Below are 26854 nucleotides of genomic sequence, written 5' to 3' on the forward strand. Positions count from 1 at the left end.
CGCCCACCATTTCATAATAGCAGATACCCATTGCAATGAATGTCCCCAAGTGGCAGGCCATGGCAAAACTGAAGGCGACCCACCTTTCGTAGCGCATTTACTACAGAATGGGGTGTTTAAAGTAGACGCAATGTGTGAACTGTATCCCATGGCATAATAGAGACTGTTACTGAGCTGAGAGACCGAAGAGGATCAGCAGAGAGGTGCTTTATCAAAGGCAGAGGTTAGATAAGGCGAGTTGGAACAGCAAGAGCTACCACTGACAAGGATGATTGGGCCGCAAAAACTACGCAGAGAATCCATTGACGGAGTCGACAATTATGGGGGAGTTTAGGGGTGCGGAAACTGGCTGCTTGATCAACACGACGAGAGGAGCAATGGGATAAAAGCAGACAGCCTAGAGGGGAACATGGGCAGCAACCTACATGAGAGAGAGCTGGTTGTACAGTGTTTACTAAATAAAGAGGAGGGTTTGAAAAGAAAGAAACAGGGATGGCATGAAACGCAGGGTGGGGTTAAATATGGTAAAAAATTATATATAGCAGACAGTGTTGATCACTGCAGGAGCATTAATCAAAGATAATTAATCAGTACTTGGTCTGTGCACCACAGCAAGTAAAGGAAACGGCACCTGGCACGCGCTGTCCAATGAGACGGCAGCAAAGAATAGCAACAATGATGCCAACGAATGGTAAGCTATTGGTCGGTTCCAAGCCCATTACGGAATACAAGACCCTCGCAGGCGAGAGCGCATGCTCTTGCCGGCTCGACCTAAAAAGGAGCACACAAGGGAGACAAGTTAAGGCAATTGCAGAGCAACGTGGAAAGCAGGTGTATGGGGCACGGTAAGCAACACATGAGGGAGAACTGGACAATACAAGCACTCTCAAAGAGCACGTGAAGAAAAATAGTTCCCCAGTTGTGAGAAGAAAATGGATAATCAGGCAATCAACATTATGTTAGGGAGTTATGCACCATGGAAAATACATACAAGGTAAGCCAATGAATAAGAAGCAAGCAAATTAGAAAATGAAAAATCCAATTCACACTAAACATAATTAAATTACGATACGTCAGTGTTACATGATTAGGTTTAGAGAGGTTTATTTAAAAGTTCGGGTCAATGTTAAGACTGCGGTTGAGGTTTTGGTTAACATACATGGCCTCATATGTATTCAGTTTTGGGTTTAACATTAAGTTAGGGCACTCATTAGGGGTGGAGGTAAGCTAAAAGAGGGGTTTATTGTTAGGTTTCATACAAGAGACGTCTTTTCATTCAGATTTCTAGATAACGAATATTCAGAATTGTTGATTCAATGTGTAATACATTTTTTCTTGATCTTCCTTGTCAAACAGATACTGGACCTAAAAGTTCTACCATAACATAACTGTCAACTGGCTCTTCAGTTACAAAGTTCAAAGAGCTCTGATGACTTGCTCCTTAATCTGTGGCATAGACTCCAATAGCCTCTAGCCTGTCCATACGTTCTACTGTCCATTAACCACTCCACCGTCAAATGAACAGCTTCCAAAGCTTAACAGTAACTAACCTCATGTTCCCCTACTAGCAGTGCCAAAAGAACTAAAGCCCCATTCACAACAGTAACCCCTTACTCGCGGTGTCCAGAATTTGACTCCACTACAGTTACAGTGAAAAACATGGTCATTGTCTTAGTCAACAACCACAGCAGAAAATAAAGAAGAACTGCTTCCAACAGCATGCAATAAACAACAAGTATATATTTCTAACAAGTCCACCCCATAACCCGGCCTCGCAAAGGAGATGAGACCACATAACAGTTAAAGACCACAATGATCAATGCCTACCATGCCCATAAACTGCTAGGAAATCCGGCCTTGAGCCACAAGCACCATCCAAGACTTGCTCAGTCACAACCCAGAATCACCGCCACGGAAGTAATGTTTTGGCCCAAAAGACAAATTGTTGGTGTTCATCCAAAATTTAGGGGGGGGGGGGGGGCAAGGCCTATGAATGCACCGTAGATGACCAATGTAGGCGCAGTGCCACAAGAACGAGCAGTTGCTAAAGACTACATCACTGACAAAATTACGGACAACTTTCAAATAAGCCAGGTTTCTCTACATGGAGTACGCCAATTACAGTTTAAAAAAAAAAAAATTAATAATCATGTCCCCGGTATGTCCATTGCTGCAAAACATGTCATGGTGTGACACGGGGACAATTTACGCATGCTACCAGCCACATTTTTGTTGTGAGTTTCTCACTGACACTGTATAGCCATGTGCCATGCCTACTTCCCTGTGGATGTATTATCTGCAACTAGCTTATCTGGGGTAAACGAGGTCCATTCTCTTTATAATGTAAACAAAAACAACTTTATTCGAAACATTCGATTTAACACAACGCTACTCGTTTCTTGGGTGGGAGTTACACTGCTGGAAGGGGTTTGGAAAGATATGACGGGCGAGGTGAATCACTTCCGTGGACTTGGCGATCTGGATTGTGATCGGCTCTTGGCAGGGGAGGCAGACCGGCCTCTACCCCTGGAAACGGATCTGCTTCTTCCCCGACCCCCAGACCGCGACCGAGATCTTGATCTCTTAGCCGAACCGGACCTGCGGGGAGACGATCTGGACCTGCGAGGAGAAGGTGACCTGGTTCTCCTGCCACGGCTCCTGCTGCGTGAGCGGGAGCGCCTTCTGCTGCCTCGGGAACGGGAATGGGAGCGAGACCTGGACCTGCTCCTCCTACGTCGGCCACTGAAACGGTGGCAATCATACGCATAATGACCCCTTTCGCCACAATCATAGCATCGGTCGGAAGGATCGAAGCCGCCTCTGGCTGGAGGTCGGTCATACCCAGACCGTCTGGGTCGGCCAGAGGATAGCTCCACTCGCACACGGGAGCCGCATATCTCCTTGTTTCCATCCAGGCCACGGACTGCATCTTCAGCATCTCGCGGGTCTTCAAACTCCACAAAGGCGAATCCAGGTGGATTCCTAGCAATCCAGACACTCCTCAGGGGCCCATAGTAACGAAAGGCACGCTCTACCTCACCCTTGCCAGCACCAGCAGCCAGGTTGCCCACAAACACTTTGCGTTCGCCATCCGGTTCACGCCCTCCCTGCCTGCTGGAGGATCCAAATTCATCTCTGGAATAGCGCCCCCCAAAACGTGACATGTTGCACTCCTACGGAAACGTATTTACAAACTTTTTTCCTCTCTCACAACAGTCTCGCGATTTTTTGGCCAAACTGGATCCGATTTCTTACTTCGATCCTCTTCACGATCAATTTTTTTCACTCAGTCTGTTATTCTTTTCTAAATCTAGGGTCACCCCTTGCTCAGTCTCAAAGTCTCATGACCCTTCTTCCGCTTTAAATTTCAAGGTCTGTTTTATTGTCTCACAGCTTCAGTTCGCCGATCTCTTAAAGTCGTCAACTACGCTCCCAACACCGCTTCCTGTTGAGATCCCGCCCAGGTTTACTGCCCAGGAACCGCGGTTTATTTTCGAGTTAGCAAACGGAGGCAAGGTAGGTGGCGCACTGGCGTCAAGGAGATTGCCTCCTCCCTCAACGGCTGAAGCGCTTTCCCGCTCTCTGCCTCGGACGTTGCTCGTTACCTCAGGGCTTGTGGCCTAGACTCCGCCCCTGCGCACCCTCAGTCCTCTTCAGTGGCAGGCTCGACTGCTCACCGAGGCCCTTGTCGGTCTTTCGCATGGGGGTCTGGTAAGATGGTGCGGCTCAGCGCGCGCTCGATCACCTGCTCCGACCGGTTCGTTACCGTGTCTCTCACTCGGCGCCGCTTCTCTTTCTCAAGGGTTGTGGCTCCGCGTGCTTCGGTTGCTCGTCTAGTCAGCAGTAGGCCTTAGCTCCGCCTTGGTCTCGTCGTCCACGCACCTGTGCGCGGCTGCTCTCCGCTCCGTGTCCTTCTGAGAGAGGTTCGTTTTTCGTCCGTGCGCCGGTGCTCGGCGGGCCTGACTTCCCACTCGGGCCTCTCTCCTCGTGGGTCTTCGAACGCGAACAAAGTGGGGCCCACGAGCTGAATGGAGGACGCGCGCCCAGCTTCTTCCTCACTGCACGGCGCCACTCCTCCTCATCATCCCGCCTTTTCCGCTTCCGCCTACAACGAAAGAGAAAGACTAGACCAGCGGTGCAGGACGTTAGTAGGAGGGGGGAGGGGGTGCGGGCGGAAGTGGAAGGTTAAGGAGAGAACGAGACAATCCAGTATGGCGAGCGAGTTCCAATCCGGGGAACGTTTTCCTGCTGTGACACCACGTTCTCAGAGGACATCGTGGGGAACATGCAAATACTACAGCACAATCTAAATGGACGGCTTTTCTGTTCGTCGAGGTCAATGGTTTTATTTTGTCCTAATGGCGTTACATACATCATGTACACCGCTCAGTCTGGATAGATTCATGACCTCAGCTTCTCACTTCGTCGTCGCTGTCCTAAGAGGTTGATAGCAAACCGAATAGAGAAAAACATATGTTATAGGGTGATCAGCAGTTTTGCGAAGAGCGTGACTTAATGGAGGTCTGTAGAAGCATGTTAGGCACTTAAATGGCCTGTAGTTATTAAGCATTAGCATAGCCAATAGGTCTCGCCTTTGGGACCGTATAAGTGTTTAGCCATGCAATAGTTAATGTTGTAGCAGTAAGGATATTGTGCTGCATAACTAAATACATCTAAGGTCCCAAAGGCCAGACCTATTGGCTATGCCAATGCTTTTTCTATCCCTGGAGGCATTTTTTGCACCACATTATCTCCAAAGCGGAATAGCTACAGGGTGCAGCATTTCTGTAAAACCTAGACACCATTTTAAATTGTTTGGTGTCAAGCTTTTTTAAAGTGTTTAGGGGCATATCGACAACAACCGGCAATAATTATCACTTAGCGCTAGCATAATTATCGCCGGCTAGCGTGGATTTTTATCGCTGAGATAGCGTGCTATTAGCAACGCTTATCTCAAAAGCGATAACAATCCTAGCGCTAACTGCCTAACGTGAGATTATAGCTGGGAACCCAGCGATAATCTCACGAAAGTTAGCTTGTTGATAGGGACTCACAAACTTAGGCATGATATCCACCTTCCATAGGATATCATGGCTAAGTCAGTCCTGAAGCAGGCGTAAGGGAAGTAGCGATAACAGGGGGTTATCGCTACTTTTCCGGCCGCTATGCTTCATAGAGTGGGGCTTGATGATAGGAGAAATGTCGCTTAGCGACATTTCTCATGTCAGGTCAGGAACGCCCACTTTGCATCTCATTAGAGATGCAAAGCTGGGCGTTAAGAATAGGTGCGCCATACTGCTGCAGAAACTCATGGCTCACAAGCGTGTAACTTGATGAGCTGTGGACTGCACGTACTGAACTTGGTGGTTAGCAGAGGAGAGGTACTGTGCCTGCTGTTTCCTGGCCAATCCAAGCAGACATTGCTGCGGAGTCGACGAGCCAGCGGACTGTCGGACCGCTGGTGCCTGTGCGGTGCGATTCCCTGCCACCATCGCTGCCGTTGCCGTTACTGTCAACTCCCGGTCTCCCTGCAACCATGAGGAGCGACACGAGGTGAGCAGAGGAGCGGCGGGGTAGAGCGGAGGAAAAACCTGCGAGGGTCGCGGTTGTGGAAGAGCTGCCCGGACCTCGCTTGGACCTGTTTGGTTAAACACGAAAACAGAAGGGAGGAGGAGAGCAAGAGGAGATAGCTACCGCGGAGCCGAGGAGGAGTGGCACATAGAGTGATAGCGGCGGGGCACAAATACAAACCAAACTAACCTCCCTAGCGGAAAACGCTGCAGTGTTGATGCGATGAACAAGTGACCACATTGCAGGAAGTCACCTCGTCGTGCACCCACCGGGAGGACTACTATACCCACAGTGCATCACTCCACATAACAGCTAACGCGAGTGAGGACGAGGTGGGGGCGGTCTGGGCCCAGGGCACCCCTCTGAGAATTGAGAACTGATTACTGGCCAGCTACATCTCGCCGCCACGCCCCCTTCACCTGCCTTCATTATCGCTGGAAGACCGCGCATCGCGGGACGCGCGCGGGACGCGCGCGGGCGACGCCGGGCCCTCTGTGGCCCTCAGTGACCGAGGTAGGCTGGGCTGGGCCCGGTCATTTACATTTTTTTCTGCCACATTGAACTTGTGTCCGCTTTCGTAGGATTGTGAATGATTTGTGTACTGTCATAGCTATACTGTATCTCGGACTTACTTGGCCGGTCAGGGACTGACGTCACTCCAGATTTCTTACCAGTTTTACTTATTTACATTTTTTTTTTTTTTTTTTTTTTTTTTTTTTTTTTTTGATTAAGTCTATTAGTGTGGAAAATGTCTAAAACCCTACGCTCAGGAAGGGTAGTGGGAGAAAAACCTGGCCGAAAAATAACTACCACCCGCACAAGAAACAAATCAGTGAATAACCCACCGTTGAAAGGTCAATGCCAACTACCTGAACTTTGGGATCTAGCTGGTCCAAAAAAATCCAAACTTGTCACGCCAGAAAGATCAGATACTAAAGCTCTGGAATTTCATTCACCAGCCATCATAGACCCCCAACCGCCTCTGGTACAGCATGGGGCCCCACAATCAATGGTAGGGGGGTCTCCCTTACGGGACTCCACAGAGGGGAAAATGATGACTGTAGGTGATCCAGTGCATATACCACCGATCCCTCAATCACCTATGAATGATAGGCTGGGGGGTGACTTATCTGCACTATCTAATGACCTGGAACTTTGGGGACGCTACGTAAGCCCAGCTAAAGTGGAGTCTTTGGAGCAGTTTCAAGCTTCAGCGGGTGCCACCCCATCGGGGTTACTGTTGTATAGTAGCACCCCTTCGTTAAATGGCCATGAAATATCCGACTTGTTAAATATTTCCAGGAGCCCTGACCTTAATCTCTTGGATAATTGCTGCACTGCGGAAGTACGAGAAAAGCCGATCTCTGAGTTCATGATCGCTATGGAACAACTCCTTGCCTCAATCTTACTGCTTTTGGGGAAATTTGTAGGCAGCTCGGACTGTATTCTTGAATCAGTCACTCATTTTAAAGACATTGCTGCAGAAATCGCCTGATAGGAGGAAGGCCTCTCCCCCCAAGTCTGAGCATTACTTGTCCGAGGGGAAAACCGGAGATACTAGAGGGGAACTGGATAGGAAGGTTGAATCGCCTACTCTGGAACCTCACAAGGATATGCCTCTTACTGCAGCTCCCAACTGCATCAAAAACACAGTTCTGGAGATAGAGGAGGAGGATAAACCTTTGCCTGGCCCTAAAGTGGTCCAGGAGTTGTTTCCTATTTTTGTGCCTGAGTGCGGAAAAGAATCCCTGGACGATAAACTGGAGGTAAAAGAAGAAAGGGGAAAAAATGGTAAACAAAAAATTAATAAAGGTAACAAGAGGAAACCAATTCGAAAATACAGAAAGAAAAAGCAGCGGAGGATTATTTTCCAAAATATTTCAGCGGCAAGGGAGAATGATGAAATCAATGTGGAGCCCTCTTCTACTTCCTTAAATGTGGACATTGATTTGAACTTAACTAGTTTAACCTCTGTAGAGGGGGAAAACGAACAACGTAGTCTGTTTACTCAGGAAGCCACACCGCAAGTAGGGGGCTCTCCCCCATGCTCTCCTTCACGGAGCGCATTAGGAGTGCCAATTTCTTATCCATCTGGGGCTCTTAACCCTTTGGCCCCCCCCTTTGCTGTAACACTAGAGTCGGAAAATTACTGTCCTCCGGCCAGATCTGTAAATATCACTAAGGCCCCGGTGGACGTACGTGTATTAGATTTTGTACCTTTATTTGATACTGACCTTTTGTTAAATAGAGCTTGGCTTCTCAAACGTTTTAGTGAGGTTGAAAATCTCTATCATATTCAATCTAGAGACATAGAACTGGTGTCTCTGTTGGGTGGAAGTAGGGTATTGAGTATACGGGTGAAATTTTATTCGCCTATTATAACAAACTTGATACTAGAACAAGCTGAAAATTTTCAGCGCCTAGGCATCGACATTCTCCCTATCTCCAACCCAGGCAAGCCAAATCTTTTATGTAACCAGGGGTTTGGGGGTGGTGAGCAAAACGGGGTAACCTCTCCCCTTAGAGACCTTAAAATTTGGGTTTCTAGGGGAAAACGCTCAGTTTCGCACGTGAAGCCACTTCCACTAACTGAGAACTCTTCACTCATAGATGATAATAACCGGTGGAATTGGCTCCATAGTGCATTATCAACAAAAACAAAGGATAACCCCAAATTGTTTCACCATCTTTAACACCGCATTAAAAATAATTTCCTGGAATGCGGCTGGATTCCACAGTTGCCCAGAGAAACTTGCTTTTTTATCTTCTCTGGGTGCGGATGTATTGTGCATTCAGGAAACATGGTGCATTGATATGCTAACTCCATCAAAAGATTTTTATGTCCTGGAAGTACCAGCTGCGCCCTCTAAGAAAGGGCATACCAGGGGGGGGATTGCCTGCTTATTGTCAAATAAAGTGCAATGGAGATTCTCCCATTATATTGATCCTAGTAGACTTTTCCACACAATAACTCTAGAAAATCTGTTCCATAATGGTAAAAAATATCCTATGGTAATTTTTAATGTGTATATACCCCCTGAGGAGCGTTTTAATGATAGTTTGCAGCAGGTTCTCCGATATATTGAACAGATAAAAAATTCCCCATCTTCCCCTGTAATTTTGCTTGTAGGTGATCTAAATTGCAAAATTTCAAATGCTAGTCTGAAACTCTTCAGGAATAAAGTTAAGGAAGAGGTTCATTTTATTCCCCAGACGCTTTTCCCTGAGAACTTGGTGACAAATAAAAGAGGGAAGATTTTGTTAAAAGAATTAGCGATTGGGGATGGTATTATTTTAAATGGAAGATTTCCATCTGACGTCCCCGCTAATTATACTCATAAATCCCCCTTTGGGTCGTCAATTTTGGACTATGCTATAGCAGACTATGGCCTGTTTCCCCATATTCTGGACCTAAAGATTATACCTACGTCACTCAGCGATCATAGTATATTGTTTTTAACAATGTCTTTAAATTCTTTGAATACGGCGTCTTGGTCGCTTAATGGCAACGAGGCTACCTTCCATGCCTCTTCTGGAAGGTGCTTCTGGAACGTTGCCGCCATTAATGGGGTGCAGGACCTTTTGGCCGAGACCCTAATGGTAATAAACGAGTGGAATGGTAGCGAATTTGTTTATTTTGAAGAATTTATGCGAAAGATTTTATTGTACGCAAAAAAAACTGTTCCCCCTAGGAAAGGAGAGGTAGTCCCCAATACATTGCGTACCCTGAATAGGGAAATAAATAAATTAGTTCGCGAACAGTATTTAGAAAGGGTTCTGGAACGTGGGAAAGAAATTGCCAGGTTAAAAAGAAAGAGAAGCAGACTCAAGCAAAAAATTAAAAAGGAAAGGGAGGATGAAGTTTGGATTAAACTAAGGGAATCTGCTGTACATGGTAATATTAAAGACTTTTGGGCAATAATTGGGAAGGGATGTGGTACGCGCCATACCCCCACCCCCATTCCTATACCAGAAGAGGTATGGTCCTCTCATATCCGAGAGCTCTACGCAGGGAACGGGACCACAGGTATTGATAATTCCATATATGCTGCCCCTGAAGACCTGGTTTTCCTTCCCTCAGAGAAGGAAATCGAGACGGCTATAAAAAATATGCGGCCCTCTGGGGCCATGGGACCGGATGAGCTTCCTATGACGGTCCTCAAACAAGATCCCTTAAGTTGGAGCAAAATTTTGTACCCCTTGTTTAAGGCGTGCCATCTCTCCAAATTTGTTCCTGCGTCCTGGAGAGGAAGTATTTTGGTCCCTATCTTTAAAAAGGGTATAAGGGATAGCCCTAGTAATTACCGCCTGATTGCACTCCTCGACTCCATCGGAAAGGTCTTTGCGAAATGTCTCCTTAGATCTCTTTCTGATTGGGTCGAGGATGGCAATATTTTGCCGTTTGAACAGACTGGTTTCCGAAGGGAGCATGGTACGCTAGATAACCTGACCGCCCTCCAGGTGATCACAGATAAATATGTCCAGGTGAGAGGAGGAGTGGTATATGCCGCCTTCATTGATTTCTCCACAGCGTTCGATAAAGTAGATCGTGGAACGCTGTGGAGAAAACTGGCGACGCTTGGTGTCCCTACCCCCCTGTTGGAACTGGTGCGGGCTCTGCACACTGAGACCTGGTGCAGGGTCTTAATGGGCGGCGAAAGGGGGCTTTCGGCCAAAATACCATCTCGGAATGGCCTTAAACAAGGCTGCTTATTGGCACCCCTTTTGTTCTCCGTATATACGGCTGACCTCCCTGCTGCCGTGTCGGCCAGTGAGGGGATTGCCCCGATGATAGGAGGGACTCCAATATCCTGCCTGATGTATGCCGATGATGTTCTGATTCTTGACTTGACTCCAATTGGTCTTGCAAATCGGCTACAGGCTCTACAGGCCTTCGCTGGTGAGCACTACATGAAGATTAATATTACCAAAAGTAAAGTGATGTGTATAGCTGGTAGGAAGAAGTGCCGCTCGACAAATTACGGTTGGGCTATTGGAGGGCATAGATTGGAGGTCGTAACTTCCTATACTTTTTTGGGAAAAATATTTTCGGCCAATATGAGTGAGAAACTCCATATAGAGCACTGCTCCTGCAAAGCTCTTGCCCATGGCAATGGGTTAAAGTCCTTATACCAGGCAACGGGGAAAAGACACTTTTCCAGTCTTCTAGAAGTTTTTAGAGTAAAAATCCCCGCAACTATCTTGTATGGTATTGAATTAATAGAGGTGAAAAACTGGGACTTCTGCCATAAGATTGAGGGGAAACTCTTAAGATCCCTCTTGACTCTAAACAATGCTTGCCCACTAGCCGCCTGTAGGCTTGACTTTGGACTCAGGAGTTCCTGGGTTCAGGGTCTATGCGCCCTAATAAGATGGGTGGCCAGTTTGGCTAGAGCGCGAGATGGCACCCTGCGAGTTCTCCTCAAAAATGAACTTTTGGGCAATTTTAAAGAGTTCTCTAAACTCGTAAGCAACTTTAGAAGGGCTGTAAAGATTCTGAAACTTGATGAAAGTGTTCTATTCTCCTACTCCTCCACGCAGTTAAAACATGTTCTCAAGGAGGCTTCGTGGGAGTTTTGTTTCCTCTCCGATAAAAAATCAGTTGGTGATAAAAGGAATGTGGAACCTCTCATCTCCTCCTATAGGTTGAAACAGCCACAACCCTATGCCCTATGGAATCTACCGCATGGGATACGTAGGTTTTGGTTTTTGTTACGCTATGATTTAATCCCACTTAATCTACTGCTATCTAAATGGCATGGCACTTCTGCTTTGTGCAATTTATGTAAACTGAACACCCAGGACTGTATGCATGTATTATTGATTTGTCCTATGTTACGTAATTTGCGCAATCGATGGCTAAAAGTAATTTGTATCCGCCTTAGCATTGTCACTTTAAAGGATTTCCTTCATGCACTTTATTGTCCTCCGAACGAAATGTTCTGTTCTTATATTTTTAACTTTTTTAAAGGATTTTTAGCTATTTATTAATATCTCTGGTGATATTTTGTCTGTCCGGCTTTGTTAGATTGATTTTCTGATGTATAGCTATGACGGGTTGAATTTTGTTTTTAAATTCTTGTATTTTCGGTGTATTTGTTGTTGTGTATTGCATATGTTTATGTGGCCCTCTTGAGAGCCAAAACCTAATAAATAAATTTGAAATTTTGAATAGGTGCGCTGATGCAAGGTTTCACGCGTTAGCGTGACCTTGCTAATTAGGTGATAAAATTATCGCCGCTTTTCGGCCAAAAGCGGCGATAATTTTCTATCACAGCCTTGTAAATATGCCCCTTAGTCTCTTCACAGATAGGGTGGGGGCCTTAGCTAGACAAAAATTGCATATTGCAAATTTCCTTCTGGAATATAGGTAATTGAATGAATGGGTGTTTTAATTTTCGATCCAAAGTTACAAAAAATTTTGAAAATTGGGCACAATAAGCTTCTTAGTAATCAAACGATTAGATTAGAGTATGAGCAGAATTAATCTAGGGGCAAATAACATAGATTGCTGCGGTTCTGGTGGCCATTTTCTAGGTGATTGAAAAGAGGGACTTCAAACATATCTCAAGCTCCAGGTTCCCTTTAGACAGTGACAGAGCTCATGATTGAATGTAATACTGAGGGATCCAATACAGGTTGGATGGAGCAGCTGGGGGGGACTAGAACTCTGCACCTGAAATTACCAGGTGCAGGAAAGCCAGGCCCAATTTTACCTAGTGCAAAAACGCAGCTGGTAAAAACATTGGGCCAGGGAAGAGGGGCCCAAGCTATGCTCCCCTAGCAACCCTGGAGCTTTCTCTGTATGCAACACGCTCACCACCTTCACCAGGACCCTCTATGCCACTATAGCTCACATCTCCCACTTGCTCAGAGCGGATGCTATATGTGAGAGGGAAATTCCACACTCAGTGAAAACCTACGTAAAAGGCCCCAGTAATTTCAGCTTACCTGTTTATTCGCAGTTCTGGGACTTTATCTCGTAAGGGCTGGATTTAGGAGGCGGCAGATAAAGGCCACAACATTAAATTACCTTCTCCCTAATTCTCTCCATTCTAAACTGAGAAGGAGGGTCTTAGAAAGGTACTGGCGGACTCCACAATGTACCGGCCTTCTGTGAACTAATGTCCTTTCTAAGTTGGACCTCTCTAGGCTTATATGGCAGCCTTAATTGATGCGTTCTGCAGCAGCTGACAGCACTGTGAAATGGCTGCCACCACCTTGATCTCTACCCACTTTATATTCCTCAAAGGCAGCAACACTAACAGGCTCACAGAGGAGGGCAGAGAAAAAATGAAAGTGAATGCGCCGAATATGTCACACGCACAGCAAATATGAGGATGTACAAAATGTAATTAGCTGTCAAAAGGAGTTCCGAATTAATCTCATTACGTCTCATCAAATAAGAGAGCAAAGCATAATGGGCCAAGCGCTGCTTGTGAGGCTGCTTTGTGTAAAGAAGCTAACAGGGAACACTGTACGCGCGCCTGCCTGCCTTTCCGGAGAGAGACCATGTGCTGATGTCTTTATGGGACGTGTGCGGCTGTGCGTGCGAGGAGTCTGCGACCCGTCACAGTTTCCCAATAATAATAACAACATTAGTGGTTTACCGAACGCTTTCCACTCACACACAACTCGAAAGCACTTAGTCACACATGTGCAGCGAGGTATAGATTGAAGGTGCCGCAGCTGCCTGCAAACAAGTCCCTTCACAAAATGGGTTCCCGGGGATGTGGGGCGAGCTTTGAGTTCTGTGGGATGGTGGTGGTTGGGAGTGGGGGGGGGTATGGAACTCTAATGTAACTATGCACTGCTAATAGTTGCGCACACAGAAGTCCTGTCCCCAAAAAACAAGCAATGCTATGGTAACACAAAAGTCTCGGCTACAAAAGATTATTTTTTTTTTTAAATGGCATGTACTCAAACATTTTTAAACACACCTATCTGACTAAGCGGGCCTCGGCAGAGGGACGGAAAGCGACGCATAGGGCCACAAAAATGGCGCGCGCACATCCCTGCGCTAATTAAAATGGCGTTGGGCTGTCCACATGTGCGGGCATTTTTTTGTCCGTATGCATGCATGTTTAGGTTTTGTGGATGGCGAGAGCAGCCATCTTTGTCCTGCGCGTGCATTCAGCTTTGGCTGAATCGATTGCAAAAGGTCCTTGCATGGCGAAGCAGCGCGTGCGCTGCTTTCGCCAGGCAAGACCTAAAAAGTGTTTCATACATACCCAATAAACCTCGACGTAGGCTCAACATCCTGTGATTCTGGGCAAATCATTCAATCTCCTGTGTCTGAAAAAATAATCTGATCTTGTGTAATGTAACTCATGCTCTTGTAAAGCGCTCCAATACTCTTGGGTCGAGTTCGCGCAATATACAACTGCAAATAAATAAATAAAGATGAGTTATCCGGTAATACATTAAAACAAGCACTGGCAAAGCCAGTGTGTCTCACCTTTATTATACAAGTGCTGAGCTGTTGGCTTTGGAAAAGTTTGCCTGCAGAGTATTGTTGAAATAATCAAGTAATAGATTTGTAGAGCACTATTTGTCACCCTTGAGGGTATCCAGGAACTGGCAAATATAAAGTAAAAGAAAAACATGTCAAGATACTGGAGGAGCTTGCTGTTGCAAAACAAGCATTTGCAATGCAATAGGTCTTGCATTATTAAAGTTGGAGCTATTGGTGTTGCATTATTTAGCAATGCCAATAGCTTAAACTCTCGCAAATGCGAGACCTATTGCATTGCAAATGCTTTTTTTCCCCTTCCCACCATCGATCTCTATATTCATCCTCTGCCCACTGCTAATCCACCACATGCCCACCTGGGCCTCTCGTTTTTGCTTAGAGCAGCAGCCAGGAGAGGCATGTTGCCAAGAGAACTGTACTCTCCTCATAATGCATTCTGGGAGTAGTACTCTTAGTTTGCTTCATTTTTATCTAACTAAACGGACACGCATGGGCCCAATAACTAAAAAGTACAAGATGTTAACACTGCATCCTTGGTGACGTGGCGTCATCTGATCACCTTACCAATGAGGTGAGTGGGTAATATTATGACAGGTAAATGACGTCATGACTAATATCTTCAGCCAGTCCTGGCGTTCTGTCTAGTCACAAACCAAATTAGGCCCCAATAATGTGTCCGCCATGAGAGAGTTGGTCAGTTGCCCCACGTGGAAAAAAAACATTAGGCCGAGTGAAGTTTTTTTTACCTGGTGCAGTAAACAACTCTTCTTATGAGTACATTAAATGCAGAATGTATACGTCTCTCTTCAGATGCCACATGTATCCCAATATTCGAGCATTCCTCTTCTGTACATGTCGCCAGGTTTGAGCAGCTCAAATGCACCTGAAGAAAATACAGGGAGTGCGGTGTTTGCTTATATGCCTGGTATTTAGCTCCGTAATCAGAATCAGTCCCATAGCAGGGGAAAATTCCGGATCGACACACTCTTCACGGGACTCAGGCGCCCCTCGTTTGACGGCCTGGCTTCACTAAATAAACTTCTCGGAGCCGGCAGACACATTGTAATCTTACATTTGAATTGGATAAGCATTTCACTATCGGAGAAATCTCGCAACTTTGACAGGCTGAGAGCGATGCCCCCGAAAATTCTGGTGGTGGTTGTAGAGTGTTTAGGGTTCATACGGAGTGAAAACTTGGCAACAAGCAGTGGCCAACATCACTGGTTTTATTGGTGTCTGGAACACACAAACCTCTAAACGACAGTCGCTTAGACCAGGGCAAAAACACACTATCACATTTTACTGCACTCTAGTTCTCAGAGATCATCCCTTAGCCCCTCTCCGCGTTCACATTCAAGGAATCTTTTATTCTGACTTGTACGGCTTCACGCTGTCACTTCAATTCCCACAATGCACTCTAGCATGAATTTTAAGCAAAGGTTACAAAACATGTTTTTCAGAAGTGGGCTGAAGAGGAAACAGTGATGTTTTAGTACAAGAAAAAAGGGGCGCTGAATAGGGAGCAGGACGCTTTCTTCTTTATAGAGGAGAAAGGGGGTCTGTTGAAAAGGTACCCTGTGAGCACCGACCGTTCTGTGCTGCTTGCACATCTTTGCCACTCCCAGGCTTTCCATTACAATTAATTATAAACGACTTTGTAAGCGCATGTCAACTGTCCAAGGACTACAACTCCCAGAATGCACGGACTAGATTACCAGACGCACAAGACTGGTGAATCACCAGTGGTGATGTGGAGTCACAGGCATCCTTACCCATTTGGACACATTTTGTTGTCTTGTAGGGTTGCGGTGCTTGCCTGTATGGACATGGCCGGGTGGGGGTCACAACAGGTCAGTGTCTCCAAACGACAGGTGGAGGGGGTTGGGGAAGCAACGTATATGTCAGGTGCATTCTATGTAAATTGCTTGTGTTAGAGATTTATGCTAATATCACTATCTCTTTGGTTGATCCCAAAAGCAGCAATGCCATTTCAGAAAGGTAACATTCCCGTGACTGATATGCGAGGGTTCCTTAACAAAGGCTTGCTTGATGGAAGGATACATTCTGTCAGGCCCATTGGGTCAGGGCCCCTTTAAAGTTGCTGGGTTATAAATACAGACCGGGCAGAGCGGGACTCACCTTAGCTCTGGCAGAATGGCTTCAGCTGAGCTGGTGAGAGCACGTCAGTAGAGTGGGCCTGTCTTCCCGCCGCCATGAACGAGGGCCCTTCATGATTTTGTATTCCATTGGTGTTTGTATAGTGCTTACTACCGGAGACGAGGCACTGACTGCCAGCCCCCAACTTTTGGAAGAACTGTGGCTGCCTTCTACCCTAACGCTGTGATTAGCACACAGCATACGCCCTCTTTCTCACCTCTGAGGGTGGCTTGTCTCTCCTAACTTCACCCCTTGTGACCCTGCACATGTGAAGCGCCGGAATCCTCTTCGCCTACGGCCGATCCTTCAGTAGCTTGTGGGCATGGCATTTATTTAATTCCTGCATAGATATTTTATGGCCGGTCAGTAACGCTGTTTACTGTCGGAAAGTGTACTGAGGTTTTCTCCTTAAAGCACACCTTCCACCTGGAGCACAAGCAGTGGGCAGGTCTCACCACAACACTACCTGCTTAGCCATGTCATTGCCCCCGGCCCCCTAAACAAACCTCTGGTGTCGTGGAAGCATCGCATTACCAGGCTGCCCCGCGAGTTTGTGCCTAGTAGGCTGGCCCGAAGTACCGCTGAGCCCTGCACTCCAGATTCCCTCATTCCCCTCGGCGCGAGGCCCACCAGAGCTCGGACTCCGCGGCTACATTGTGGTGTGTAACTTGCAGGAAATTGTTCTGAAATTGCTGTTAACATATGAAATGTCGGCGCTGCAAAGACGTAACTTGTAAGGTGCCGGCGTTAACCGCAGCAGGCCCAACGAGGCTTTCAGGGGCAAGTAAAACAAGCGGCAGGGAAAGCGATCGTGAAAGCGATCGCTATTGGAAAACAAAGAAGCCCGTGTCTGGGCACGATAATTGAAACCACATGGCATTGGTGCGCGTAACAGACACCAATAGGCTATGGGCAGAGCAATGCGCCCGCCTTTGGCCAATTGCATGCTGTCTTTGATAAAAAGACGCACGCAAAGGCCAATAGCGTGGGCCAAAAGGAAAAGCACACGCACGAGCGTGTGCGATTCCTGGCTCCGTTTTGAAACCCCGTACAAGAGGTGTCTTGCTGCGCACTGCAACGCTAGGCGCGAGACCTAAACTGGATACATTTTGTGCAAGTTTGTGTTAGTCGCGTCATACATAACATTGCAAACATGGTTTCTTCCATATTACAGAAAAGGCATGTTAAGAAAACACATTGTGAAACAAAATGTGATGTAGGTGAAACAGTAATGGGTGTCCTCCCATAAAATCTTATGCGGTTCTTCCTAAAGTTGTTTGGTCAATACTGATATGAATTATGTTATGCCAGGACCTGGCTTGGCAGTTTGGGCTGGACTGTTCCCATGGGGCACAGGGTCAAGACTGATTTGCATATGGCTGGGTTCAAACCGGAATGGCATGGTGAGCAAAAAAAACGATGGATTTAGGCCCAGATCACTGTACTGGGGTGAATGTATGACATTGTTCTGCATTCTGTCCATCAATTGTTGTCTTTGCATTTGTCACCCCGAGTGGGACGGGTATGCTCAGACGTGAGTCCCGTGCTCTCCATGCCACTGGAATCAAGCTATCCTGGCTGAAGAGGGGTGAAACCCCGAAACCGGTCCTAGGATGCTTGTTTTCAGTCCAGGTAGGACCTGGCTTGGCAGTTCAGGCTGGACTGTTCCCATGAGGCACAGGGTCAAGACTGATTTGCATATGGATGGGTTCAAACTGGAATGGCATGGTGAGCAAAAAAACGATGGATTTAGGCCCAGATCTCTGTACTGGGGTGAATGTATGACATTGTTCTGCATTCTGTCTATCAATTGTTGTTTTTGCATTTGTCACCTCGAGTGGGACGGGTATGCTCAGACGTGAGTCCCGTGCTCTCCATACCACTGGAATCAAGCTATCCTGGCTGAAGAGGGGTGAAACCCCGAACCCGGTCCTAGGATGCTCGTTTCCAGTCCAGGTAAGACCTGGCTTGGCAGTTCGGGCTGAACTGTTCCCATGAGGCACAGGGTCAAGACTGATTTGCATATGGCTGGGTTCAAACTGGAATGGCATGGTGAGTAAAAAAACGATGGATTTAGGCCCAGATCTCTGTACTGGGGTGAATGTATGACATTGTTCTGCATTCTGCCCATCAATTGTTGTTTTTGCATTTGTCACCCCCAGTGGGACGGGTATGCTCAGACGTGAGTCCCGTGCTCTCCATGCCACTGGAACCAAGCTATCCTGGCTGAAGAGGGGTGAAACCCCGAAACCGGTCCTAGGATGCTTGTTTACAGTCCAGGGAGGACCTGGCTTGGCAGTTCGGGCTGGACTGTTCCCATGAGGCACAGGGTCAAGACTGATTTGCATATGGCTGGGTTCAAACTGGAATGGAATGGTGAGCAAAAAAACGATGGATTTAGGCCCAGATCTCTGTACTGGGGTGAATGTATGACATTGTTCTGCATTCTGTCCATCAATTGCCTGAATTATGTTATACCATGTTGGCAAGGTTTGGAAATGGACGGAACACTAGAGCTTGTCGTCTTCTCACTCTCCTTGGGTTCATATGTCTGCATTGCAAAATTGTCAACATTTACAAACTTTTTGCATAACACAAATGTCATGTTTTGCTAAAAATATATAAGGGTTCTTAACAATTTAATACAACATGTAATGATGAATTTTTTTCTTAAATACATGTTTTTATCTGTCTATTGTTTTTACAAAAAGAATGTGTAAATAATACATTTTAAATGTATTATTTACATTTTTTTAAATATAATTTCTTTATCCAAAATACCGTCAGCAGAATTGTAAACCACACAGCACAACTATCTAATTTTACCACGGTGATGCACTGCATAAAAATGTTTCTTTTGAAATTAATAAGTGACATTATCATTTTGTATATGTGAACAAACTTTACAACATTTCGAGTGGTGGGGATGCAGTAAACAGTCACAAACACACTATTTGACCATTTAAAATGTCGGGGGCCTGACCTCGCATCCATGACATTTGGAATTAAACGGCCGTGGCGGAAGTTGACCAGGCAGTGGGTGTAAAAGTTCATGACAGACACAGCCATAGGCTAACATGTATGAACGCAAGGTATGAAAGCCAATGGGTGTGTCCATCTCAGTTGAGGATCGCATACGTCGTGTACATGTACGCGGCATTTAAAAAAAAAAAGCTCACTTGCGTCCTAAAACTGCACACCATAAATCCATTCAGTTTGATGGTACACTAGATTTTGACGGATTGCAATACATCAGGGTCCACCTTTAATATTTTGTGATATGGATATGGTTTCCTATGACAAAGAGTAGTGTCTTTTTTTTAAACTCTGGCAACATTTTTTGTCTTTTATAATCTGTTATTGTGAATTAATTTGTTGCAGCCTTTTGTGTAATGTTATTTTGATAGCGCTGCTATCATACATCATGTATTTTGTATGAAAACTTTATTAATTGTGTGAATTTCTATTAAAAAATTGTGTTTACAAATTTGTAATTTATGTCCATGTGCTAGCACACTGGTATTTTGGTCAGAACAGTAACTCTCAAGATTGTATGTTGCTCGGAATGTTTGAGGAGAGAAAATTGGTGGTCAAGTAATCTCCAAAGGACAATTCTTTGTTTTTTTTTCTCCTAAAACTGCAGCCAACAAGATCTCCTCAACTTTTGCTGCTGTTTCCGATCTCTGGGAGCCACAATGCCTGGAAGAGCAGGTGACAGGGCCCCAGTCTTCTCGCCTGAGGAGCTGGAGTTGCTGACAACAGAGGTCTTTTCCCTGTACAGCCAGCTCAATGGCTTACCAGAGGAACCGGTGCATGTTTAAAACGTATTTGTAAATGTTTTTTTTTATTTTGTTTTAAACACAGGCTAGAATATCTCTTTGAGTTCCTGAGGGAAGTGTAGTGATCGTAGTGAAGTGCCATTTTTTTTTACATTACATAGAACAATGATGGCGTGAATTTTTAAGCTCTTTATCATTAGAGAAAACATTTGTATGTGTTGTGTGTTTTCAGCCCTGCATTTTATTTGTTGTGTATTTTGAGATAGATCTATGTATATGTATGAATTATATGTGAAATGTAGAAATTTCACATCATGTAAAATTAGGAAACGCATTATGTTTTCTTTAGAACTGTGCAGGTATATACTTTTTACATAGCAAACAAAAATGATGGTTGCTATGTGTATTATCCCAGAAATCATTCAGCCTAGATCAGGTGACTCCAACCAGTCGATTGGGAGCTACCGGTAGCTCCCAGATACCTTTACAGTAGTTCACATCCTTGAGTTCATTTTCAAATGAGCATAATGTCATATTTTAATTTCTAACTTAAGGGAAGGCTGTGTTAATTTGACATCATGATCATCAGGCTGCAGATAGCAGGGCCTGACAATGAGCAGTGCTTAGTCAGATTTGTGGGCCGGGCTGAGTCACAAAGGTGGACAATGGAAGCACTGAGGTATTTCACTCTTAAAAATAATTTCTTATCAACTCAAAATTGGAGTTGTGAGCAAAATGATGCTTCTGAATGGTTTTAAATAGATGAAAAATGAAATGGAGAGTTACCTTAATTATTGAGTTAACACTTCATTTCACTTTTCTCCCATTTCAAGGTGTTGCATTTACAAAGAGCAGGCCTCTTACTCCCAGTGGGCAGTATACACAGTGCTATACATATATAGGAAATATACAGATTTTTTTTTTACATGATAGAGATTTAAACTACAGAAAAATGTTCCATGATATAAAGTGTTTGTTAGAATATTTATCTGTACATTTATTTTCTCCAAATTAAAAAGAACATAACATATTAGTTTGTGTCATTCATGTAACGGTGTTGCGTATGGTGAAAGGTATGTCCTATGCTGCAAGTACATACGTTACCGGCTGTCCGTCACCCATACAAATGTATCCCCTTCATACGGGAAAGGAATGTAAATGTAAATTGATACTTGTATAGCGCACTACTCACCCGCAAGGGTCTCAAGGCGCTTGTACGAATACCACTGTGGAATCCATCCTGGCTTTCCCTGTGAGGCGTCCACTCCTGGGCAACCCCAAGGTGGAGGCCAGGCATCCTTAGCGTTGTGGGGGCCGTTGTGGAGATTAAGCAAGCTATTGCCCAGAGTTGCAGAGTGGGACTCCATGATCGGAATGGCACCGAAGCGAGAATTATCAGGTCCGTGGAATTTTTGAGCCCAAGACCCGCCGAGGCGGGGAATTAAACCCTGGTCCCGGGCTAGACCTCTGCATCAGGGTCTGCCGCTCTAATCATTGAGCCACACTTCTCCACAAATCAAAACCCAAATTTAGCTTTAGGCTCTAATCATTCTGTTCATTATTCTGTTTTACCTGTCTCTCACCCAGAAACTGTGAAGCATTATTATCATTTAAAGAAGGACATTTTGTATGAGCTGTTTAAATGTACGGTTAAAATGCGTGTATAAATTGCACATTTATCTGGTGATCATCTCCAGCCTGCTTTGGAAAAAAAGGCTTAAATCCCATCTGACTTTTAAGTGTTATTTCCTCCTATTTGTTTCTGGGAACTTTTGTGACTTGAATGTGTTGCAGGAAATTCAGAGCAGCAGAGGATGTTCCAAACTTAGATTTGCATAGGTAGCATGACTGCTAGAGTCGGTTCGGTTCAAAAATCTTTATTCGATTCATACAATGAATCATAAAAGCACAAAGTTAAAAAACATAATACACAAATAAGGTGATCCATCCATAAAATAAAAATTACAATTCAAAAAAATCCATCATACAGCATAAATACAAATCCAATGGCAAAGCACAGTTCTACAGCTAATTTATCCATAGCGTTTCCTAATCTGAAGTGAAACTCTTATAAAATTTAACATGGCACAGCAAGTATCAACAGAAGATAATGACAGCAAATAATCATAGCCTTCTTTATAAGTGCATGGTTGCCGCCCCTTCAGGACAGGTTTAATAAATCTAATCCTAGGATCTTGATATAAGGAGCAAAACAGGACAACATGTATAGTACTTTGGCTAACTCTGTCATTACAGGGACAAGGGGGTAGCTGCTCACACCAACCCCCTTGTTTAGGAAAGGCGAAAAGAAAATGGAGGGTATTTAGCCTAAACCTCGTGAGATAAAACCGCCATTGGACATTAGTTGTAAAAGTTACATAAAATTGATGCTGTAACTTAGGTACATAGCCAATAGGGCCTCCCAGACACCGTGAGCCTAAAAACTTCCAGTAATTTGACTTAATTTGGGTTTTTATGTTTCCCTGGATGTTTGCAGGATTTTCATAAACATGACCCAAACCTATCTTATTCAACATGTCCCTGACGTATGACAACCAGGGGATCTTGTTTGCATTATCCAGGCTCAAGCAGTCTGAGAGAATTTCTCTCGAGAGCTGCAAATCGTCAGATAACCATATTTTGCCCCATAATAATAGGGGTGACAGACGAATGATGTCAGTCACTTTGGTCATTCCCATTTCATTATGACAGAAGCTATTCGATGAACCCGATGGAATCAGTAATACCCGTTTTAGGAATTTATTTTCCATCACTTGTACCACTGAGGGGTTTTCGGTCCCCCATACTCCTGCCCCGTAGGTAGCCACAGATAAACATTTAGATATATAAAGAGTTTTAAGGTGCGCAACAGGTTTTTGACCCAACTTACCACAGAAGCGAAAAAGACCTTCTATGGAGCGGGTAGCACTCTGGGCTCGAGCCTTCATTAAAGGAGCCCAACTTAGTTTGCTATTGAAAAGATTTCCAAGGTAATTAAAATTCTCCACCCTTTCAATAGTAGAGTGATTCACCACAAATTTTCTAGGTTTTGTTCCTTTAGGACCACAGACCATTGCAAAAGATTTTCCAAAATTTACCTTCAGGTCAAGATCCAGCATGAAGGTGTTAAAGGCATCTAGGCACAACTGCAAACTGTTTCCAGTGAGGGTCATTAAAACAGTATCGTCTGCATATGAGAGTATAGGAATACTCCTACCGTTTACCTTAGGAAAATCACAACAGTGGTCCAACAAGTACTTTTCTAGTCCATTTGTGTATACTAGGAACAAGAAAGGCGCCAAAATGCAACCTTGACGCACCCCCTCAGTTGAGGGAATAGGTTTAGTTGTTTCCCCCCCAGGTCCAAATCTTATAGCCACGGACGTTGCTGCGTGTAGTCTGCGGAGAAGTGTCACCAGGGGTTCTTCGAAGCCCATATCGTCCATCATCTGCCACAGCCTGCTTCTACAAACAGTGTCAAAGGCGCTTGACAGGTCCATGAAGGCAAGGTAAATTGCAGAACTCCTTGCCTTCATGTACTTGCCAATAATTAGCGCCAAATTCAGGCACTGCTCAACTGTCCCCTTCCCACTTCTGAATCCATACTGGGAGTTCACAATTAGACCAACAGAGTCAGCCCATGTTTCTAATCTGGCCAAAATAACCCTCCCCAATAGTTTACATGATGCATCGATCAAGGATATAGGACTGCTAGAGTCACGAAAACAGGAAATCTGCGCTATGAGGAAATGTGTGCAGACTGGGTGGGACAGAGCGGAAAACCAGGAACCTTTTTCTATTGTTGATATTGTATTGAAGTTATGGCTGTTTGCCAAAAATAGTATTATAAAAATGGACTCGCAGTGTGTGTAATATGAGACTGACTTGTGCGTGTAGGCGTGTACTTAGCTCGTCTGGGGCTCCTGCTGAGCGGGAAGCACCCAGGCCCGGGCCAAGAGCGGGCTCGTCTGCACCCATCAGCAGCCGGAGGAGGCTGGGCCCACTCTCGTGTTTTTCATATTTGGTGCCCTTCAACCTGCTGGGCTGTATTGATTTTGGACGCTTTCCCATTTGCAGGACCTAAGAAGCTTAAGCAGTGAGTAATAGATCATAAAGTGCTGCAAAGTGTCTTGGTTCTGACCCTGCGCTTCTGCTGTTTTTTTTTGGGTTCCCCATAATTTGGCAAAATGGGGAAAAGGAAGTCTGCACATGTTACAACTCCAAGTGGCCCAATGTGAACAACAATTGACTCTTTTCTTCACATTCACAAGGGACGCCGGCTGTTAGTAACTGCCTGGTTGTGGCATGTCACAACCAGGCAGTTACTAACAGCCAGCGTCCCTTGTCACACACCCCTGAAGTAGCAATGGAATCCCTAGCTTCTATGAATAGTCCCTGTCTACCAGTTCTTAACCTCCACCCAGCTTGTTGCCCTTACACCCTGATTTTGGCAGGGGTACCCGAGCTCGGCTCCCCAAACCTGGAAAGCACGGACCAATGGATTAACAAAGTCTCTCACTGGCTAGGCAGACGTACCAGTTGTAATGCAGCAGATTATAGACATATTCTGATGGCCAGGAGGATGACTTGGGTAGGACCTTCTAGGAAAACTTATGAGGGAGACTGTGTGATTATTACTCTTGGATACCCTGAGATGGAACGAAACATTCTGAGTCATTCATCCCAGTCTTACCCCCACCAAACTGAAATGAAACCATTACTGCTGGGTTTTTTATAAACCTTCTCAAACCACTAGAAGTAGTGATCATCTTTTGGCCCATGGTGGGGGAGAAGGTACTCAGGGAGGCTAGCATGCAATCTCTAATCCTTATACCCCCTTAACAGACCTTAATGATTTAGACTGACTATCAAAGAATGCCAGCAGAAGTATAATGATAGCCCCCCGCCCTTAGAGCCTCCCTCACTGGATGAGGCGGATTTGAAGGCTTTGTCCAGCGAAAATGTAGAATATTACCTCAGCGGGGTACCGATTATTATGACTATTGACCAGCTTTTGTTTGGTGGAATGTGGCTTGTCTAGCGGCAAAATATGCAGACGATAGGTGGATTTTGTTTATGAGCCCTTTTAACTTTATTTGCCTCCAGGAAACCTGGGAAGTTGAAAATAACTTTTTTATCAAGGGTTTTAAGACCTTTTTAGGTCTTGCCTAGCGTAGGCTGCGCGCATGCGCAGTCTCGCTGGCGAGATTTAATGAGATGTGGGTATTTTCTGTAAGGGGCATTAAGCCCCGCCCCTCTTTTCCATTGGCTGGCGTCACCGTTTATGTTAAACGGTGGCCAGCCATTGGAAAAGAGGCCACATAAAGACAAGAAACCTTTTTGCAGGCGAGGCCGTCCAAGTGGAACGGCAGAAAAGGCCCAGCGAATACGTCATGGCGTGCGCTTGTTTCTGTTTGGAGTGCGCTTTTGAGCGCGTCATTACGGTAGCCGGGCCCGCTCGCTTCCCTGTGCTCCAGCGGCAGCACCAACATTGGAGCAGAGCGGCTGCCTTCCCTCCCCGCTCCTCGGGGCACCGGCGCGCGATCCCGGCCGCAGCCATGGTGGAGCGCCGCGCCTTCGCACAGAAGATTAGCTGGCAAAGCAGGACCTGTCTGTCGCTTACTCCCCTCTGCCCCGAGTGCTAGGGGGCACCGCAGTGCCAGGCTGTCTTTGTGCTGGATCCCTACGTACTCCAGCGGCAGAAGGGGCCTAGCTGAGCTGCGGGAGTGCTCGGCCTGCACGTCTGCTTTGTTGCTGGGTGTGCTTCTGTGGTTCTCCCCGTGGGCACAGAGTGGTGGTGCCATCCTCTGCACCAGAGGCTGTCTCCCCGCCTGTGGCTGCCTCGCGTGTGCTCTGCTATCACTTTGCTGCCCTGCCCCTATCTCTCATGGGGCACAGATCACCCACTTATACTAGCCACACCTCACTTATTTAGGATGGCAGTTAATGAACTGATAGGAACAAGTGAATCCGTGTTATGTTGGCTATTTTTAATACCCATCCCCTCACCCGTTCAAATGTGCCCCATCTAATGTAAGCAATGAGCAAATACAATTCTTCTATTTTCTGCGAGGAAATGTTGCATATATATGCCTGGGCAGCTTGGTTTTGTGTCAGCAGCTAGAAGTATACTGCTGACCACGTTTGCTTTTTGTATATTTCTCTGTAGATAAAGCTCCAGTTGTTGTGTTTCCTGGTCACTTTTTCCTGTGTATCCCATGTACTAACGAGTGATCACATCCCCATCCCAGCTCCCTTCGATTGCAGTACGAAACACCGTGTGTTCCCCTTGGGGCTCTACTGGGCTGTCGTTTGCTGGGCGTTGTACGGTCCTTCACGTACAGGGGCTGAGGAATGTCCCAGTGCCCCTTCCCCACCCACGCAACTCACCATAAATACAGGTTTCATGTGCTGATATGTGCAGTATGGAATGCACTGCCATCTCTGAGAGCTGCATCATACTCCGAGCTCACTCTCTTGTTTACAATCAACCAGAAGTGTATTTATCATCATTCACTGTTCGAGTTCTTTACTCAAGAGTGTGAGAAGATGGTGATCCACAGTGAGCATCGCTTCTTCTGGTGATTTTTTTTATCACGACAATCGTGTAAGAAACAGCACCATACTTTTTTAACAGAAGAATGCGAGGTATAGGTTTGGTACTCAAGGTGCATCCGACGGTGTGTTAAAAATATCGTTTTACACGCCTTACCAAGCATGTGTAACACACTATTAAATGACGTGAATGTCGCCTTTGCCAGCCCATCTATTTAAACAGTCACTTTATAAAAGTTTAAGCATGCTTTGACACAGATGAGGCGGATTTCCTGACACATTGAAAGAGTTTGCAACTTGTCTTTGGGAGTATTTGTTT

At 45.6% G+C, this 26854-nt stretch overlaps 1 pseudogene; it reads right to left on the minus strand.

The window, feature by feature from the left end:
* Positions 1 to 2335: 2335 nt before the first annotated feature.
* Positions 2336 to 4110, minus strand: LOC146785519 (serine/arginine-rich splicing factor 7 pseudogene; annotated as a pseudogene).
* Positions 4111 to 26854: the final 22744 nt, after the last annotated feature.

The sequence above is a fragment of the Triturus cristatus genome, chromosome 11, assembly GCF_964204655.1.
Source record: "Triturus cristatus chromosome 11, aTriCri1.1, whole genome shotgun sequence".
Lineage (NCBI taxonomy): Eukaryota > Metazoa > Chordata > Amphibia > Caudata > Salamandridae > Triturus > Triturus cristatus.